This window comes from Cupressus sempervirens, chromosome 5 (assembly GCF_028749045.1).
Source record: "Cupressus sempervirens isolate cs-2001-9-10 chromosome 5, ASM2874904v1, whole genome shotgun sequence".
NCBI classification, from domain to species: domain Eukaryota; kingdom Viridiplantae; phylum Streptophyta; class Pinopsida; order Cupressales; family Cupressaceae; genus Cupressus; species Cupressus sempervirens.
In genome coordinates this window covers 300,236,301-300,258,841 of record NC_143122.1, presented here as the reverse complement: position 1 = coordinate 300,258,841, position 22,541 = coordinate 300,236,301, and the positions used below count along the sequence as shown (strand labels likewise).

General features: G+C 35.0%; 1 protein-coding gene across 4 annotated transcripts in view; it reads right to left on the bottom strand.

Moving 5' to 3' along the window:
• Positions 1-22,541, bottom strand: part of LOC149555771 (uncharacterized) — a 225,284-nt gene that overhangs the window by 44,633 nt on the left and 158,110 nt on the right. The gene's annotated exons all lie outside the window — the stretch shown is intronic.

Here is a 22,541-nt window from a genome sequence, read left to right as displayed (position 1 = left end):
AAAGGTTTGTAACAAATATTTTTCTACTATTTGAACTCCTTAAACTTGACAAATATTAACACTTAGTATTCAAGTTTTTCATCATCTTTCAAATAAAGGTAATATAATTTTGTTGAGTTATATGCTCTCATGTAGCAATAAATACAATTTTATAGTGTTCATTCTCTAAATTAAGCTTCCCTAATCCCTTTAATTTCCTTAAATATAAAGCTCACTTATGTTTTAAGTTGGAAGATTATGGTTTCTTTTGACAACTATTTTGGATGAATTGAGCCTAACCACTAATTAAAAAAGGATTAATACTAGTGCTTATGTAAATTAATTCATAACAATATATGCCATTTATTTTGTTTATAGATATTTAAACAAAATTGTTAAACTAATCTCCTTACCAATGATTTGGATTTCATCTTATTGGTGTAAACTAATTTATAAAGGAAAACTTTTTCCTTTCAAGCTAGTTTGTATATTGGAACTTGCTTGGACTTAGTATTGGAAATATGTGAGTTTTTGACGACATTGTGGGTGTTTTTTTTGTATCATGTGGGGTATAATATAAACCATCATGTATTGCATGAACATTTTACTAAACATATTTTAGTGTTTGATATAAAGACTTGAAAATTTTCATTTGTGAGAGTTGTGACTTCAATTCTAACACTTGTGAGCCTTCATATTTCATGATCATGAGTTGTTTTTTGTGTGATTAGATTACGTCTTTAAGGATTAGCTAATTTATATGTGAATCTATTTAATTATTACTTATTTAATTTATTTTAATATCATTATAATCATCTAATTGAGATATATTGTTTGCATCTATGTTTTTTAATAATTATTTATGCTAATAAAATATTTCCATATTAATTTCAACTTTGTACCACTCTCAAGTATTTTAAAATTACTATTTTTACTATGTTATTATGTGACCCAATATTTTAGACTTATTCTTACATTTTATGTAAGCTTACACGTGGAGATGGATGGGAGAAATATTGATTTTTGTAAAATTTCATGTTCTTAATGAATATTAGTTGTGTGTCTTGATTACGGTTTGGCCTAAACCATATTAAAATTATGCCACTTAACCCGATTAGGGTTTGGACTAAATAATTGTGATTTTCAGTTTATTGCTTGTCTTGATTATGGTTTAGTCTCAATAATAGGAACATAACATTTACATGAACATGATACAATTGAAAGTGTTACATATTTAAAATGATAACATTTTAAAATAGAATATCACAAAATAGTTTTAAAAACACTATTTTATTTTGCAAATGTTATTTCATGCCACATAACATGTACAAAGAGAAACAAAGTCCAAATATCAATTATAAGACATAAATAAAGATTAAATGTTATCAGTAACTCTGATATTGCCAATTTTTTTAGTCTTAGAATACATATATCTACACTCATTTTTCATAAGTAATACAAAACAGGGTTTGGGAATACAAAACTCTAGAGCCTCCAAGGTCTATGATTATATATGTTCAGAGGAAGTCAATGCCCATACATTTGCAATCAATATGTCTAAATAATAAGGATGGTCATGACAATCCAAAACCTCATTTAGGATTTCCCAACCTCTTCATTAAATGTAGGATCTTACTTGGTTGTGTTGGGTGGATATTTTGCAACCAACTGTTTGGGTAAAATTTAGTCACAAAATAGGTAGACCAGACTCAATGTGTTAGACATAGTCTCTACTACCTTAAAGGAAAAGCTCCCCCTTTTTATCATTCCTTGGATCAACTCAAGTTAAGAAAGAAGTTGAGAGATTTTGAAAGGGTATTACCAATATTCTTTCCTAACTTTCAGAAAAAAAATCCACTTACCAATGGAGCGAGTAATGGGCAAGATGAAACCTCTACCTACAATTCTATCTAAAGTTGTAAATAGTGATGCCAATAAACCAACACTAACTCAAAGGCTAGCTGAAAGCATACCAATTTGACTCTAAGTTTGGTCTTAATCTATGCTATAATAATAACCTTTACTGTTGGGGCATAAAGACTTCTAGAAGTATAGAATTCTAAGTATTTTTGTGAATTAAAAGGAGATACAAGCTACAATCAAAGCTCCTAGTCTACGTATCACCACAACCGCTCCTAGTCAAAGCTTTCACTCCGATTGCTTCTTAACTCTTTATACTCAATTATCAAGAACCCAAAAAACACATGAATCAAAGATAACAAATGCAAATCATAGTCAAAGCTTCCAACTTACGTTAATCACAATTGCACTCAATCAAAGCTCAACTTCAATTGTCTCTTTGTATTCACTTTTCTTTCAAAATAGAAATAAACAATCAAAGTTATGCTTGCCCAATTTCTCTAGAGCTTTTTTGCATACAACAAAAGATGATTTTTACAATGAGGGGGGACTCCTTTATATAGGCAAAGGAATTGACAAAAAGCAGGAAAAAGTGGGAGCAACTCAACCAACTTTGACCCAGTCTAGAAAACCAAAGAAATTATTGGATTACATGTCAGAAGGATATGCAAATCATATTACATGTAATTACACAATTTTATGCAATGCATCCTTTCCAATCTACAACATGAAAACTAAAGAAAGAAGAAGACAAAAAAGAGTTGAATCAATCCTAAGGATTGTTCTTAAGTGCCTTAGACTTGATGATGACATCACACACTATAGGAAGATCTCATTTTTCCATTGTCTTTGATATTGTCTTCATTCTGACTACATTAGCATATGCTCATTTTACAACTTTGCAATTTGCCGCGATAGAATGGTGTAGGTGCTTTGCTAATGATTTATACAAAGCAAACCTACTCATTGTATGAGAACCAAAATCTTCAAAATCCAAATCAGCATTAATTCTGAATGTATATTCTTAATTATCTCCTTTATTGTGACCAAGTTGTCATGCTCCGTAAGAACTTGGCGTCCCATTTGTTCCAGGTTGCACATGACCTCAGTTTCAATTGAGTGATAGTCTTCTAAAGTTGTCAACAACTTTGTTATGAGTTTTCTCAATGTCTCTTCCTTGTAACCCATGAGTCAATGACATTTGTAGAACATTTTGCAAGATGGGACATAATCATATGCAACCAGACTATCCAAATTAGAATTGGTGATCACATCCCAATCACACAAGATTTTCTTTAAGGTGTTAGCTTCTTCATTCAAAGATGCAATCAGGTCATGCAACATCTCTTCAATACCTCTGATACGCTCACGGATTTTAACTACATATGTAATGTCATGATCTCCTTCACAAAGACTTCTCCAAACCAAGTCTTTGTCACTTCCATTGTTCGTTTCTCTCAAGGTGTCTGAGATGTAGTGATTGCATGTTGTTGAATAACCTCATTTAGGCAAGCAATCTCCTACTGGAGTTGATTCTTGTTCTCCCATAACTCATGATTGCTCTTTGATACATTAGCAAGTGCATCATGAGCATCTTGTAGACAACCCAATCGTGATTTCTTACCAAGTCCAATTTTGGTGAACTTGTAATTTGAACAATTAAGTTCTTCTGCTGGTTTGTCCACCAATGGTTTAGCAACCTCTACTAACTTGGTCTTTTCAGAATCTACTACAATTCTTGAAACAATCTTGTCTTTCAAAGATTTAGACATAGTTTTCTTGATAGGAAGATTATTTGGGGGCAGCAAAACCTTCCTTCTCTTCATAGTGATCTTGCCCAACCATGCAGGGAAACAAAAACCTTCATCTGTTGAATCAGGTAAAGTTGCAACCATTGACATTGATCTTGATTGTATTTTTGTTGCGACTAAGCATGCTCCAGTTTGCAAAGTTGTACCGAGAGGTATTTGACGAGAAGATTTTGTCATGAATGCTTCAAAACCAATCATTGAAGTATCAAGATGGGAATGAGTGTTGGGAAATCTTTAAACATATTCCCCAAATTCTTGCACTACTCAGCTGTGAGAATAGGAGTTGTTGTTGAAGAGATAGGATGCACCAATGTGTTTACTTCTGAGGCAGGGATGATAGATGTGAAAATAGTTGAGAATGAATCCACATCATCATCTATGACATCCAGAAAAGGTGTTTCCTGAATGGATAGACCTTGCTGATTTATCAGTCATGGAAGGGAGATGATCATAACCTCTCCTTCCTCTTCATCCTCGTCATCAAGTTCTTCTCTAGATTCCTCCTCGTCAGGTTCTTGAGCTTGCACAGATGCTTGTTAGGGCTTCGGATGTGATTTAGACCCCTTTCCACCTTTCAACTTAAACTTAAGGGATTTAGCTAAAATGGAGGAAGATGCACCATCATCGCTTGAAATATTCAGCTACGATTTCCTTCTAGGTGGTCCAAAACTACCACAATCTACCCCAATCTTAGGATTCATGCTCTTTAGCCCTTTGATCTTTAACCATTTGCTGGTACTTGCCAATATAGACTGAAATTTGTGAAAAATAGATACGCCTTCTTTTTGATGCCACTATATGGTAAAAGGGCACTACTAGTCAAAACCAACACGATGGTATTCTGGATCAAGAATATTGCCATCATATTCAATCTGGAGATTGGATGGGATCTCGAGTATGGTAAGATCAATGATTTGATGCAGTGTGAGCCTACAGTAGCCCATCCTAATGATGTCCAACTCCGTGTACAAGTCAATACATATATCCTCTTGCGATGAACATGGGTGAATGCTCTTTTGATCATTGAGTGCATTCCTCGATAATCAGAATCATACCTAGCTTTGAACTTCTTCAATGTTATAAGCTAAAGTTTTGCCTCCGTATTTTATGCCTTGTACACCAAATTGATCATATATTGATCTAATACCAAGGGCTTAACTGTGGTGATACCAAATCCTGACCTATGTTGAGTATCTCGATATGACAACACTTCCATGAGTTGTCTGGCTAATTCCATTAGTATAATTTTATCAGTAGCATATCTTGGTAGAGTATATGGTTCTCCTTTGAAATAGCCAACTCTCAAATAAGTGAAAGTTAGAAATTGCAAAAAGATAGCACCAAATTGGTTTGCCTTATTCCAAGCTTCATCTAACACTCTCTTGATTACCAGCTGTTTATCAAACTGATACCTGAAATGTCCAAAAAATGCATCTTGGACTCTCCTACAACGACTTTTGCTATGTGACAAGGTGATTTAATCATAATATTCCCAAATAAGAACTTGAAGTCGATCTCCTTTGGTTGAAATCCTTGAGAAAGATCCCATTGATGCAACAATGTAGACCAAGTAGGAGTTCATGTAAAATGGTGTTTATGTTCCCTAATTGAGCAATTGTTCACAAAATGTGGTCCTGATAAGCTCTCCCCAGAAGATAGATTCTTTATTATCAAAGATCTGGAAAAAGAATTTGTACATCCATGGCTCAAAGTCGATAGAATCTTTGAGATCGCATCTTCGGCTAAGAAAAGTACTCAAGTCCTTGCATTCTGGATTAAAGTTAGATCTATGAATGGTTTTGGGCCATCTTGTAAAAAAAAATTCTTCTACCCTTCAAGCAATATGCATTTATATACTTTTAATAATTTGCCCTCTTCTCATTCCACAACTCCAAAGATGTCTCTTTTGACAAATCCACACATTCTACATTTTGAGGAACTTGACAGATCTATTTAATAACCTCTGGGTCAAGGCTAATGTTGACCTTTCCATTTGCATCTTTGATTGATTTGGTTTTTGGACTAAAATTCTATGCACATCCAAAGACAAATTATGGTTCCAAGGCAGCCATAGGTAAAGTAGACACCAAATGAATATTACTCTTCTTAATGCGTATGATTTCATGATTTGAAGGAGCTTCAACCCTTTGTATGAAATCAGCTATGCCAACGTGCCCGACCTTTGTGTCAAATACATTATCTAGAGGTGATGAAACCTGAGATGTCGTTGCATGAGCTAACTCTTTGTCTTATTGGTACTTCATCTTTCCTTTGGATTTTGTGGATGAGGGCATATGTTTTGCAAAACCATAAAAATTCCAAATTGTGAACACATCATCAGAGAATATTGATTCCATAAAGATGTTGATTCTTCACCAACAACAAAGGATCTATGAGGGATAATATGTTTGGAGTATGCATTCAAAGTTTTTATGTAATGACTTTGAATGGAAATGGTAAGCATAGGCAAAGGGATCAAATAAGATTCAAACAAATGGAATACATGTAGGTGAAGTATGGGTCCCTATGTAAATGATTTGAGGAATGAAGATTAGGAACATGTGAATGCATGCAAATGAGAATTTTGACTTTTAAAGAGTGACCTTTAGCCAAAATCAAGTTCTCTGGATGCAATTACATGTAAAGTGATTTACATGTTATCACTATTTTTATATGAAGATGCAATTAGGTTCAGAGAATGGAAACACTTGTAAAAGCGGATGAAGAATGATATTACATGTAAGTGGGGATGAGGGATGAGATTACATGCAAACACATATGGAGAATGAGATGCAATGTGTTATGACATGTAATGATGGACGTGGAATGAAACAATGCATCTGAATGGAAAGGTGAAAAGTGGAATGAAGTGTAATGGATCTTGTGTACTTGGGAAAGAACTTGCAACTTCTTCAAAAACAAATCAGCAAACAAACCACCAAAAAACTAAACATAAAACGAAATCATAATTTTAATTTTTGACTCAAACATGACAAGAACAAAGTTGCTCTTTTATGCAAATTCGAATTAAGAACTTGGGGAAATTCTAAACACTAAAAAATGGAAGTTTTCTTATTTAAAGAAAAAATGCGCTTTTAATGGCACATCTTGAGACAAATGTTCAAGAATGAATGGAAAGATGCAATTAAATAGCAAGATAAGTATGAATTGACAAGCAAAGTTGAAAATGTCTACTTACTTGGAGATCAAAGAGCCAAATATGCAGGATTAATAGGTTTGAATGATTGACTTTCCTCCAAATTTGAATCCACGAACAACTATATTGACTCCTTCAACTTTGCAAGTGATGGATGTTGATGAGCATTGAACGGATGTTTTGGCATGGATATGCCAAAAACGTGGTCTCTAGAGGCATTTGCATGTAAACATATAAATAGGATGAAAAACATGTATATGCACGATTTAAATGATCAATTAAGCACATGTCTAATTGATTTTTCAAGAAATATCACTTAATTGGGTCAAAAATAACATTTACATGATAGAATTAACATATTATGTGCATATATCATTTCAAAAAGTAATATTTATCTTATATGTTTGAAATAAAACATAAAGTTTCTCAAAAATAAATCAAACTATATAGTTAATAAAGTCATTTAAGTGAAAAATTAAAAAATCAACTCAACTACAAAATAAACCATAAAGTGTTTTATATTTACTTTAAGTGATAAATTTAAATGATAAAGTAACTTAAAAACATAACATAAAGTGATTTTATGTTATATTTTTCAAAAAGTGAATGTCAGCATTAAAATATTACATGATTTTTTAAATCATGCAATTGGATCTGGAGAGTCCACCTTTTCGACACTAAAATGGCCATATCTTTTGATTGCCAACTCTAATTAAGCCCTAAGATAGACCGAATCGAAGGGGATGATACCCACAATAGGATCTTGTTAAAGATATTGACAATGTTAAGAGTTGGTAGAATAATTAAAATGTATGCAAGAAGAGCCCACTGCCCTAACATGCAATTATACAATTCAGTTCTTCACAAGATATGTATACATACAATACTTGCTTTACTATTGTAACTCGCACTTGCTCTAATCATACATTAGATCTTGCATCACATAAGGCTCGCATAATAATTCGTATCACATCTACAACATCTCACGACTTCTAAACAACTACGCAATATAAGATCTTTATTTATACCTTGCACATTCACAAATTACTACACAATCGACTTTCATGTCTTCACACGCTTGACATAATATAAAATAACTTATGGCTTAATATCCACATAGTCAGCTCATCATGACTTAGTAATTATTCTGTGACCAATATAATTCCTTGAGCCATACAACTTTGTTTACTGATATGCTCTGTTCTGCTTTGTTAAATACTCGCACTAGTATTTTAAGCATAACTTGTGTCGTACTTTCCGTACACATCTGCACACTTAACCACATCATCATGATAGTGTTGCGAAGCTTCCCTTAACTGCGCATAAGCTAACTCTCAACGAGTCATCCGTACTCTTAAGATTTGTTCTCTGTACTGGTGCAAACTATCTAACACTTAGACAATTTTCTATCTCTAAATGCATAAATCAAATGTTGAATACATGTTGCCATAAATTACAACTATCAAGACATCTATCTGACCATATTGCCAACAATCTCCCCCTTTGGCATTGATGGCAACATTTGGAAAAATTGGCTAAGTCCCAAAATGATGTCATACATAACAAAAACACAGAAAAGTAACTACACAAAAATTGCCTTCAAAACATAACAATTTTATTCATGTTTTGATGGATCATTACATTCCTTATCACTCCTTTACATTGATACATACATAAGCTCCCCATTACATATACATTTACATCTATACACTTTTCTCTACATAATACTGCCCCTTTGACATCAATGACAAAGGTGTCAAGAGCTGTATCACAAAACTTGTTGCCTGCTAACGATTAGCTCTTCATTCTAGATATACAATCTGCAAAATCAATCTTTGGCCTATCTATGTACTTTTTCCAGTTGCCTTTGACTAAATCTAATGTACCGATGAGTGCGCAAAGTGCATAAGATGCCACTTCAATTGTGCTCAAGTTAGTATAGGCAAATTTGTCATAGGATATCTTCGTTGCAAAACATTCCTCCAATTGCCTTTGCAAAATGACAACTTTGGGTGTCAAACATTCTCTGAGAAGAAAGAATCTCCTAAATACCCTCTCCTTGTCAAACTCAATGTCTCTAATGTCATTTTGAATCTTCTCAATTTCAGTTTCAGAATCTTCAATTCTAACCTTTGGTTGTTGCAATCTAGTAGTGAGTATCTGAAGCTCACTCATATGGCCTTTGATCTTTGCATCAAAATTTGATAAGTTATTGTAAGACATTGCGCACTGTCCTTAGCTCCTTTTATACATACATCTAAGGTTTTCATGTCATTCCTAACATTTGTGAATATTGCATCAAACAATGATGCATCATGCTTTGTCTACGCTTGCGTTGCTGCTACTTCAACTAAAGTTGTGAACTACTCATCAAAGGTCTTCACCAACTCTTTTGCCTTAACCTGCAAATCTAGATTTGCTACAGCTATGGAAACTATCTTCTGCATCCACTCCAAGAGTTCAGCAAGAGTCTTCTCCAAAGACTTTGCAGATTTGTTTTTCTCAAACAATTTGCTCATGGTGCCGATTAGCTCTTTCTGATCTTCATCATCAGAAGGAATAGGTATTGTTGTTGATCTTTCAGATGCTGATACTACTAAAGGTACAATAGCCTTTACCTTCGTTTCCTCTTTTTTCTTCTTCTTTGTTCTTCTTTTGTTCTTCCTTTTCTTTCTTCTTCTTCTCTTTTCCTCTCTTTTCCTCTTCTTCTTTTCTCTTCTTCTCCTCTTCTTCTTTCTTCTTCTTCTCTTCTTCTTCTATCTTTTTCTTTTGTTCATCTTCTCTTCTTTTCTTTTCCTTTGCTTCTTGTTTCCTCTTTTCTTGTTCTTCCTTCTTCTTCTTATCTTCTCCCTCATCATCTGAGCTGGTATAAGGAGTGATATTGCTGATATTGCCAACAACATTTGCTCCATATCCTGCAAAAGGATCCTCCTTTGCATGCACAGTTATGTCTGTACTATCCACTTGCATGGATTTAGTACCGATAACAATGTGAGGTGGTGAAAGTGCCTGTTGCGTCCCCTCTTCTTTTTCCTCATCAGTGGAAGGTGTATCTGCCTATACATACACTGGACTATTAGCCTTAGATTGCGCACTTACATTAGGTACCGAGGACATATATTTTATTATAGCCTCCTCTGTCTCTTGCCTAACTTCCTCATTATTGCCTCCCATTAGAAGAATTGCTCTTCTTTTGTTCCTCAGCAAGGGCTCAATACCCTTCAAAACTTTGTCCGACTCTCCTTCTGATCCAACATCACATAACTTATTTATTGATGTGATCCTCATGTTTAGATCTTCTTCTAATACCTGTTTCTTCCTATTAACCAACCTATTCTATAGGCCTTCAGGGATCTTATTTTGTATACTTTCAAACCTCTTATTCCTCAAAATCATGTTTCTAAAGATGGCGTTCTCTAATAGCCTCCTATCCATACTATTATACAAGCTATACAATTTGTTTAACTAAACAAAATTGTCATCATTTATAATCTGCGTATTCAGATTTTCTAGCTTTGATTTCCATGATTTCTTGCCTGCTGCTCTCCTTGCTTCTTGCACATCTTGTTCAACAGGTTTATCTTTAGCATCACCCTCTGAATTCTCAAAACTACTTATCTGCATAGTCTTTCTTCTCTTTCCAGATCTGTTGGTGGTCTGCTTCACCCTTTTATTTGCTTGTGGTGCAGGTTCTTTCTTAACCTTCACCAATCTACCAGACTTCCTTTGTGTAGTATGTACTTCGACCTCTGGTTGTCTCCTTATCTGTTCAAATCTTGCTCTTACTGGTTGCACTTGTGCAACTATTGCATAAGGTGCAATAGGAGCTCGTACACAGGGTTGTGCCACTGTTACTCCCTCTGAAGGGCCTGCTACTGTAGTGGGTGTTGCAGCCAACACTTCAATCTGTCCATTGGCCTTCATCTCTAGCGCAATTCATTTAAGCTCATTGAATTCTTGCCTCGACATACCATATTCCTTGAGGATGGAATCCATCTTCTTTTCTACCTTTTTCTTGCTCTCTTTGCCATGAAGTTTAGATTCAACTATCCTTAATCTCTCATCATAGGTTCCCCATCTATGACATTTTGTATCCTGCTCAAATTCGAGTATGATCTGCGCATACCCTTCTATTAGCTCTGCGCTCATCTCATAGCCCATAGGCTCAATGAATTTCACTATGGGAATGATTGCTTCCATGCAGGTGTTAGTCTCCACCATGAAGCATAAATCATCCTTATATTTCTCCACTATAGAAAGAGGTATCCTATCCTCAGTTTCATCTCTAATTGGAAACTCTTCATCATTCTTTATATGTTATTATCTCTGACATTCTCAGGCTTGGATTTGTAGCATTGAGTCACTAACTTCATTGCACACTCACCGCTATCCCAATTAATCAGTCCATGAAACTTCCTTGTTATATAAAGAATAAATGAGTCAATAGAGACTCAAATCTAAACATTGCACTCTATGTTCTCTTCATCTTTGCAATGTTCTCCAATAATTATATTCTGATCATGTCACAAAAATCACTTTTCATCCTTCAACAACCATCACATATGTCACATGAAGAAATCTAGCTGGTACAGAGTTAACCCTTGATCCATGGTTCAACCTGTACCCTAATATCTTAGTTAACAACTTAACTCCTTTATTCTGAATAGGTTCAACCTTCATATTTCTTCCGACAAACTTTGTCTTTATGTTTGTCTGAACCAGTTTCCTTACATTCTTCTCATTAGCAAGATTACAACCTTCATTGCTTAATCCCGTGACCTTGTGAATTAGGTCATTGTCAATGACAACCTGTGCATCACCTAACCAAAACATATCATCATGTACCCTACTCAATATGATTTGGGTCCATTCATGATTGTCGAATTCCGTCTAAAACATATACTTCACTTAATTCATTCCTCCAGGTGCGCATACTTAGATTTCAAGGATAAATCATTATTACACATATCACCTAAGTCTCTATGAATTTCATCATCACCAATGCTCTCAATCTTACAGTGTATATAATTTCTAATATCTTCTATGTGCAACACATTTTCTGAGACTTGCAAAAATGTGTCTAACAGATCATCCAACCAAGAAACAACTGGGTGTTTCTTGAACTCATACCTCGGTCTATTACTAACATCATAAACTCTTTGACTAGTCATTGCTCTATAATCTGTAAATATTGGAATAAAATGGACTCAATATTTCGTAAAATACTTCAAATTCGCGATTTAGGGCTTCTACAACTTTCGACTTCTCGAACTTTACTTCGCACTTCAATTCATTGTCAAATCGCTCTTCAATTTGCTCAAGACACTTTGCATGAACAAATGGTACACTCAATCTTGCTCTCGGTCCTAAAGTCATTTCAAATCTGACTACGCATTATATGTGTATCTACCACAAATTCAAAATATTGTCTTTGTTTACCAGTGACCTTGTTTTCACAATTTCCACTTACTGCGATCATATCAAGACTTGCGCACTCGACCATAGCTTCCTCTCTATGTCTTCTACCTTATGTTGACTGCACAACCTCTAACTCGCTCTCTAACATCAGTCTGACCAACTAATGCTCTGTCTTTGCTAGAACTACTTAATTCAAGTAGGATGAGCTACAATCAATCTGTGACTTCAACTTTCCATCAAGTACATCAAATATTGTTATTCCAATATTGTATATGAACACTCTGGATTACAAGCTTTCATAAATGCTTCCTCAAACTCAACAACATCTTCCTTAACCGCTTATTTCTGACTATTATCACTTACATTCTCATTCCTTATGTTATCACTGTTTTTGTTCCTTTTATGATTAGGAATCATGTTAAAGTTCCTTCTGTCCATTCTACATTAGCTTGCTATGTGTCCAAAGTTATTGCATAAATGACATATAGGTGCATTCGTCATTTGATTGGTTCCAGTCTGACTTCCAAGTGCTCTGCAATTCCTGCCAATATGTCTAGGATTGTTACATTTGTAACAAACAAACTGCTTCCTTTCACCATCAGGTTTTTTTCCTCCATCATTAGATTTGCTTTGAGATCTACCTTTTCCATTACGCCCAGGGTAAGTATTCCTATACATTCTACTATTCTCATTATTACCATCAAATTTAGGTTTCTTACAATCTACTGCTTTATGTCCATAACCATGACAATTATAACAATAGAAATTTGTAATAGGTTTAAAAGACTTACCTATGCAATCTCTATTCATATGTCCAACTTCATTGCATATGAAACATCTACCTCTGAATTCATGTCTTACTTCTTTGGTTCATCAACTTGCTCTATTTTCTTAGGTTCTTCAGATTTCTCAAACAAATCAACTATCTCAACTTCTTTAGATGACTGCATCACATTCTAATCAGTTTGCTGAGGGTTTTCTTCAATAGGATTAAGATCTTTCCTAATCTCAACTTTCTTAGCTAACTTTTCTCCAATAAGGTATCCAAGACCTATCTTGTCATAAGATGGTCTCTGGAGAAATATTTGTTCATCAATCTTCTCAAAACTTGTGTAAAGTTTCTCTAACTATTGGTTTCCTTGTGTCAACTCTCCTTTCACAATAACATTGTACTTCTCTAACTCAACATGTTCTATCTTAATAGAATCTAATTCAGATGTCAATTTACTCAACTAGGATCTAAGGTATGCATTCTCAGATTTTAGACCAAGTTCACTTTTACTGCCACTAGTCTTCAGACTCAACTTTAGTTCAACAATTTTCAGCTCATGTTTCAAGATCTCATTCTCTTTCTTCAGATTTTCTATATCATCATTGTCACTAGTTTGCGCAAATGGTTACTTGCCAGATTTTAGATGATCAATCTCATCTTTCAGTTTGCCAATGTACACTTTTGAATCTTTGTATCTATCTATCAATCTATTCAAGAGCTTCTTCCAGATTTCTCTTCAATTGTTTCATATTCCCAGGGATCTTACTTAACTTGTTAAGCCTATTCAAGGTAATTGTGCTTTGATACCATTGTTAGAAATAGATAATAGCAAGCAAGGGGGTGAATCAATATTCTACAAACTTTTGTCAACAACTGAATATTGTTACTTACTTTATAACTTGCATATGAAAGTAAACCAACAATGATAAACAATAAATATAATCGTACACATAGAGAACTCATAACACCATTATTTGTTAACTAGGGAAACCTTGGCCAACAGAAAACTTTGGTGGAGATGATATCCACAAGATGATTCACTAAACAATAGGATCATGTTAAGGATATTGACCCTGTTAGGGATCTATCCAATACATATAGTGTCTTGAGACCTTGCAGAGCACTAGGCCTTGTTAGAAGCCTCAACCCTGTTAGGAGTTGGTAGAATAATTATAATGTATGAAAGAAGAGCCCACTACCCTAACATGCAATTATACAATTCAGTTCTTCAGAAGATAGGTATACATACAATACTTGCTTTACTATTGTAACTCGCACTTACTCCAATCATACATAAGAGCTTGCATCACATAAGGCTCGCATAATAGTTCGCATCACATCTACAACATCTCACGACTTCTAAATAATTGTGCAATATAAGATCTTTACTTATACTTTGCACATTCACAAATTACTAAATAGTCGGCTTTCATGTCTTCACACACTTGACATAATATAAAATAACTTATGGATTATTATCTGCATAGTTGACTCATCATGACTGTATTTACTGATATGCTCTGTTAAATACCCACTCTAATATTTTAATTATAACTTGCCTCGTACTATCCGTACACATCTGTGCACTTAAACACATCATCATGACAATGTTGTGAAGCTGCCCTTAACTGGGCATAAGCTAACTCTCAACGAGTCGTCCGTACTCTTAAGATCTATTTTTTGTGTTGTTTCAAACTATCTCACACTTAGACAAATTTCTATATCTAAATGCATAAACGAAATGCTGAATACATGTTGCCATAAATAACGACCATCAAGACATTTATCTAACCATATTGCAAACAATTACAACTAATGTTCAAAACTTTCGTATCATGATGGGAGAAGAATAAGACTTTCAAAAACAAAATTTGCAAAGGGGTAGGATGCTAATGAAAATGACTATCCTAGTGGGGTCAAGGGGGTCTATTATTTGTTGGTAGTTTACTTTGCCTCAATCATGCTTCTATGTGTGGGCATTGATTCAGACTTCTTTGGTCTATGTGGGTGCTTGGGTTTCATCTTTGGTAGATGATAATGTGCATGATCGTGATCTAGACAGTTGGGAATGTTTTTTAGTTGTAGTGTGTTTAGGTTGGTTTTATGTAGATGTCAACGTATTCATAATGGTGGATTTGTTTTTTTGTTATTTTCCCTTTCTACCTTTTACAGTAGCTCGATTTTGGTTACCAAAGGGTTTGTGCACAACACAACCCTTTACTCATCAAATCATTAATAGAGGTTTGGATACCTCTATGCTTGTGACAAATTTTTGCATCAACCATTTGTGTGGGTAGATCAGTGATTGTGATAAGGTTGTTCCTTCTATGCACTCTTTTCTTGTGAGCTTCCATAACTTGGACCTATTGTTATTTATTGTTGTTTTTCATAGATCTGCAATACTCTTTGCCCTATGCCTATAGATGCTACCGTTGTTTTGTTGATGGCCTAAACAAATATGGCTCACGTCAAAACTCTAGAAAAAATTTGTTTGGCTTGGGACACATTCTAGTTGTGGATCTTGATATCTAGGTTGTGTTGATGTATTCATTGCATAAACAAATCACCTAGTCCCTGTCGGCGATTACTCCTCATGAAGTGAAGTGTGTCCCTAGTGTTGCTAAGGGAATAACCATCGCTTCCACTACGTGACAAGGGGTTGTAAGGAAGCAAAGGTAAGCAGAATTGCTTCCTACGCTAATCTTGACAAAATGATTATGAAAATATCAACTTAACTATTATAGATATTTCAAGATACAAACAAGAGCATAAATGAAACAACAACAAACACATACCACAATGATTTATCGTACGGAAACCTTTACGAGAGAAAACCCCCACACTGTAAGCCCTGTACAATGTTTTATCAAATCAATTGAGATTCCAACACACTTGAAATGCAAGTTCTTACAAGAGCATCACCTTAGCTCAATCCAAGAGGAACTTCACAAGCATCCTTCTAGCACTTGATGTTGCAAACACAATTCAATGCTTAAACTCCTCCCAAAGCCCTCCATTTATAGGCTTTTCACAACTTGGAAATAACTTGTGCTTTTACAATACCATGTGGAAAACCTCCTTGACACATGTTGTACATGCATTACTTGTGTTGCCCAAAATATGCATGAATCAAGTTTAAAATAATATCATCAATCCAAACTCTTATCCTCTATTTTTTACCCTAAAAAATGACATATAACATCTAAAAATGACCCTCTTATATTATACTATGGACAAAGCATCTTTTGACAACTCATTTTAACTTTTCCAAGGCACTTACATGTTGACAACTTCCCAACCACTTTTGGAACTAACTAGAAAATATTTGCAAGTTTGAGATATATGTTTTCTCAACATTCTCCAACATCTCGAATATCTTGGAAGAGTCAAGGGATTCTTACTATCATGGACTAAATTGTTAGAAGCCAAATGGGCCAAAGACTATGAACACAATATAAACTTCTTTGTGCTCACGGGCTTAGTTTAAAAATCAACAACATTCAACAAAGTTTTTATTAGAGAAAAATGTTCATTTCATTTCATTTATTAAATTACCTTTTCTCTCTTTTTAAGATTTCACTTCATCCACCTTGCATTTCCATTAAATAATTAATTAGTAATTATTAAATGTCTTTTACCTTTTAGGTTACCCCTTCTAGGTTTTTGATCTCCATCATAAGGATTGATCGGTTGTAATTTTATTCATTTTGTTTTGCACAAGCAAATATAATTTTCTTGTTTGTTGAGAAAACCCTTCTCTCTCTCTCTTATTTTCCTTCTTCCTTGTAACAGGTTATTTGCATCAAAGATATCCAGGGTCTATGAATTTTTTCATCATCAAATCCCACATGGTATCAGAGCTTTGCCTATGGCTGCCTGTTTCCAATTTTAAAAGGCCAAATAGACCTAATGGTTGGATTCAGAAGGCATCCAAACCCCCATTTTCATATAAAGTTTGTTGATTTTAGACAACTTTGAGCTAGGAGGCAAAAGAAAAAAGCATACCAAGTTCGTACGGTGTCTACACACAATCTGAGATGCAAAAAAATCAAACAAATGTTGATTTTTTGCCACTGTGGTTATCAAAATTGGCTAGCGGTCATCGAAACCACTAATGGTCCTAGTAACCGCCAGTGGTCTCCGTAACTGTTACGGCTCCCAGCAACTGGTAGCGGTTCCACCTGCTTGCCACTCCGCTGGCCACCACAGCCAGCGGTGATTTTTTCTTTTAAAAAGAAAAATTTATATTGCTTCTAGGGGCCCTGTTGGTTTTCTCATGATATCTTGAGCATACAGGGGTTTTTTTTTTATATGAAAGAAGCATCGGAAAGTTGGTTCAAAGACGGAGACAATGGAGCAAGTATTTTTTGAAGTTTTTCTAGTTTGGTACTTGTTTTTGTGCTTTAAGTCCGTTGATGACTTCTATCTTTTGGAGGCCTAACTTCGTCATTATAGCTATATTTTTCGATCTGGAAAAAGCACCGGAAAGCTCTTCTCAAGCGCTATTCAGATTCTCTTCTTTTCTCATCAGTATTCCTCAAAGTTACATGTGCTTCTAAACTGAAGTATTTTCTCTCTCTTCTTGTTTATGCATTCCTTTTAGCAGCTAGGGTTCGGTTTTTTGTATTGTGAGAGGGTGTTTTGTATTATTGTTTATGTTATTTACATTAGTAAACTAGAACTTTTTCAAAAACAATCCAAAACCTTCTAAAACAATGGCTAAGACCTTTTCTTGTCTAGAACTTCTGACCCCTCATAACTATCACACATGGAAGACCTTAATGACAGAACTTCTTTGGTCAAAATGGTTGTGGTCTTGTTTAATGCAGTGCAACCAATTTTACAAAGGCCTTTCGAGGTCATGCAACATAGGAACAAGATAGATGAGGCAACAGGATTGATTGCTTTACAGGTATATGACAGTCTGCAGCTTCATCTTGATGGGAGCAATACCCCTCTAGCTATGTGGAACAAGCTTGAAAGCTTGTTTAGTAAAGAGAATGAGTTTAGAGCACTTCAAATTGAGGCAGAGATTACCTCTCTTATACCAAATTATTTTCCTTCCATTGAGCACTTCTTGATTAAGTTCAATCAACAAAGATCTTTATTGCAGGGTTGTGGGAAGACCAAGACTGACACTAAGTGCATTTATATTATTCGTTCTAAGCTTCATGGAAACTTTTAGATTTTTGCTTCTACCTTCTATTCCACCAAAGATGCTTTGGGTAATAGATGTACCATTCCATCCTTTGAGGTTTTTTGTGATCATTTGACTTGAGAGCAAGCTAAGCTCTTTCAGTTGGATTCTCTCACAGGCTCATAGACTTATGCATTGGTAACTCGACCATCTTTAGGGACAAAGGAGAAGACACAGAAATCTCATTCTAGAGAGTCTCAGATTGATTCTAGCACTCACAGTTCATCAAGGCCACCTCCTCCTAAGGGGGTCAACCAAAGACAGAAATACCAAAGTGCACTTATTGTAATAAACTTAATCATTATGAGACACGTTTCTATGAGAAGAAGTTAGATGGCTATGCCAAACAGGTTTCAAATTTGACAGCTCTCCTCCAAAAGAGAAACACTGATATTCCTTCTACTTCTCACATATCTTCTTTTTCATCATCATTTCAGTCAGATGGTAAAGATATAGGAAAGGGTCTATGCACCTCGTATTGTATTGATCGATGAAGATATACAATCCTTTGTTTGAATTCCTTGTTTATCCATGTAGGAACTCTAACCACTCCTTTGATTGGTACTGAAAGCGTGGTGTACATATATTTGTGTATTGTTCTCATTGTGTAAGTTATGATTCAAGGAAGATAATCCTTATTGACCACCCTATGAGAGTTCTTTTTCCATCTATGTTGATCAATGCCTTATATATGTCTTTCACATAAAAGATGTGTCCCTAGATAGTTCAATCGTATCCTTCCATGAAGTGACGATGACTCAATCTGACCAAGACTCACGTTGGCCACTTCTTAATAACCTACACAATCGAGACCTTATTTCTGTTTCTTTCTATTTGTTCCACTCTTGAGGGAGTAATGTAAAAAAAAATTATTAAGGGTGAAAATAGTGGGAAGAACTGCACTAATCCTCCACCAGGGCTTGATACACTATCTTGATAAGTTTCATCTTGAGCTCCTCCCTCCTAAAACTATTTCAGTTTAGCCTTCCTATACTACCCCTTCCCCGTCCTTAGTTGTCCCTTCACCCAAAGCCAACAATTTACCAACTACTGATCCTGGTAGGAAACATTACCTTAAAACCCCAAGTCTTAAAGCTCTAAAGGGCTCCTAGAACACTTCCCCCACTGTTGAGTTTGTCAATATGTCCAAGAAGGAAAAACTCAATAACCATAACCTAGATATTAAGCTAAATAAAAGGTTAAAATTAACACCTATCAAGTGGATTTCGATGTTCAGATCACGAAGGAGGTCAATACCCCTCATCGTAGGTTAAAATCAACGCCTATCAACTAAATTCCAATGTTGAGATCACAAAGGAGGCAAATACCCCTTTTGCTCGACCAAAATTGTTGCCAAATCTAAGAGCAAAGGGAAAAAAATGTATTGTTGAGTGGAGCTCTGAGGAATCGCATGACACTAAGAGCAATGAGGATAAATCTGATAATGTTGACTCATAATTCATGTCTCTAAGAGCTTGAAAAATGATACCCCTTCCCTTGAGCCTAATGTTGATGAAAAATTGGCTCCTCTCTCTCCTCTACCTATTAACGACAAAATTATTGTGGAAGAGGTCCCAATAGATGTGACGACTAGTGCTCCCAAGGTTTATGGTAGAACTAATATTGTAGGTTTTAATGAACGTTTGTAGAGCTTGAAGGATGAGGTTGGAGGTTTCAAGAGAAGACTCTAGGAAGTGAGCTCTTTCACCCTTAAGGTCATGCAAATCTCAACAACCACTCTTTACCTATTGCAGGAGCAAGTGAAGGGCAGTAAGAAGATGGAGGACGAGAACTACAAGGAACCTTTCAAAGTCCCTGAATGAAGAATGGGCCAAGGTGTCGTTGTCCAAGATAACTCCTGTGAAGAATTCCTAATGCTTGTTAGTAGCTTTGTGGTATTTTTTGGTTTTCTATCAGTCTGTTGGGCATTAGTTTAAATTGTTGCTTTGATAGTTATATTTTGAAAACTTTTGGTTGGTCTTTCGGTTAGTTAGCCCTGCATGGCAAAGTTTAAAGATTTTTATTTGTATCTGAACTCTTATAGTTTAATTAGTACTCTTGATATTGGTATCTATTTTTTCCTAATCGTTGGGTTGTTTTTTTATAGAGGTAAGTATAGGTTGTCATTTTGTTCTTATCTACTAATTGATAATGTGTTGTCAATGGTAATCTATTGATAATCTTTTTGGATAGTTGTAATATGGGACAACACCCTTGTTTTACTGCTACTAATATATAAAAAAGAATGGCTGCAATATGAAAATGTTTCTTTGAGTTGGGTTCTTAATTTTCATCCTACTAGTTGTAAGTTGGGAAAACACTATTTGGCTTAGATTATGCATAATAATAGGAAAAAATAATTCTTAACAAAATGGGCAATCATCCACACAAGTTTTTGAGTTTAGATAATAATGTCAAGAGGGGATGCCTTAGCTAGAATGCTTCAACATATGTTAAATATATCTTAAAAGCCTGTTCTCAAGTTAGTTAATATTTGTTCAAAAGAAGGAAAGTAGATCAAGAAAGTAGAAATGGAAGGCTTGGTATAAATGTTTCTCTTGTCAAAATAGAGGTCGTATTAAAGCTTTTTCTCTCGAAAAACAAAACAACTTCAAATTATGTTAGTAGAGGAAGTCTTCCTAAAAGTCATCGCCTACAACATCTATTTGTACCTCTTTATTGTCTAGAAAGGATAAGTGAAATAAATAGAAGAGTAAAACTTCTTGTATATAGTTTGACTACAATAGGAGGGGGTAATTCCCTCCCTCTCAACCACAAATTTCCTTTTGTGTAATGCATAGTTACACCGCCCTGGGGGACGAGGGGACGGCAGAACCAGGGAACAAGTTTTTGGGACGGGGGGACAGAGAGGCCTTAATTTGGGGATGGCAGGGTGACGGTGACGGGGGACAAGAGGGATGAATATATCTATGCATATGGTACTTAAAAATGCTAGTTATAAAAATATGTATTGCAATATAGGATTTAAGATGTAAAAGAGTGAATACTTGAACATTGCATTGAATTGGAATATCGAACATTAAACATAAATAGTTGAATCTGCAAATAGTGAATAGCAAGATGTCCCTCATCCTTGGTGGAGGTGGCGAAATCTAGTGGCACCGCTGGGGACGGAGAGACGGAGTCCCTAAGTCTCTATTGCGTTGAAGTCTCCGAGACGTCAAGAAAAAAGGGGGGGGACGCGTCCCCGTCTTACTATGGTGTAATGGCCTTAATGCCCCCAACGAAAAAATGATAAGTGTTTTTCTCAACTAAAAAAAGAAAATGTTATTCTGCTTTACGAGAGAACTCTTAGTGACGACAAACAAATTTTATATTGGGTCGACAGTTGAAAAAGCTAAAGTACTCTTAAAGTGAAACCATAAACAAGTAATCATAGGAAAAAATAGGTCTTGAGTTTTTCAAAATACTCACATGACTTTGTATTTCATTTGTTTAGTTTATTGTTTTAACCTCCCATTCTATATCTGCATTTATTTTTTACAACATTCGAGTCCTATATCAATATTTGCTGCTAGTTTGGATTGCATTATTGTCTATGTTGTGTACTAAACTCCAATTTTAAATAAAAATGAAGGAAATTGGTAAAATTATTCACATATTTTTTAGTATGTTTTTGAAGAGTATTTATTACAAAAGCATGTAGTTTTTTGAATTTTCTCCAAGTTTTTAAAAGTTTTGGGTCAACCAAGTAATTGTTGAGGTTGAGATCTTCAACTATAATTCTCTTAAAACTAGAATAACTAGAAAAGGTCTTTTTGTAAGTGCTTTTGGAGGATTTAGAGGCATCGATATTCTTTGGTCTCTTTTTTTAGAATGTTATCGTGATTAAAAAAGGGGTAGTTCAAAAGCTATGCAATCTCAATCATATATTTCCATTTTTTTTCAATAATTCAGCACGAGTTGATATGAAACCAAAGGGAGCTTCGTCTAGAACCATTGAGGAGTGGATTGTAATTATATAGCTGAGAGATAAATACATGTGTCATGTCCTCTTGAATAAATGCAGGTTGGATCTTAGAAAACATTATCCTTCCAAAGCCTAGTTCCCATCATGCCCGATTCTTGAATTTATTTGGAAGTTCTCCTCTCAATGACTATCCTTTCAAAGCTGAGCTTCAGTCACTTCAAGATCCAAGTATTAAGGAGAGTGCTACGCATTGGAGGAAAAATGCTCATACGGGACCAAGATGATTTTGATGACTAAAAATTGACTCATTCAACAACGGAATGTTACATGCATGACAAATAGTTTTGACGAGAAAGCCTGTATTGAATCTGAAATGACATGCACCAGTCAATGAAACTATTGCTAGTTACTAATAG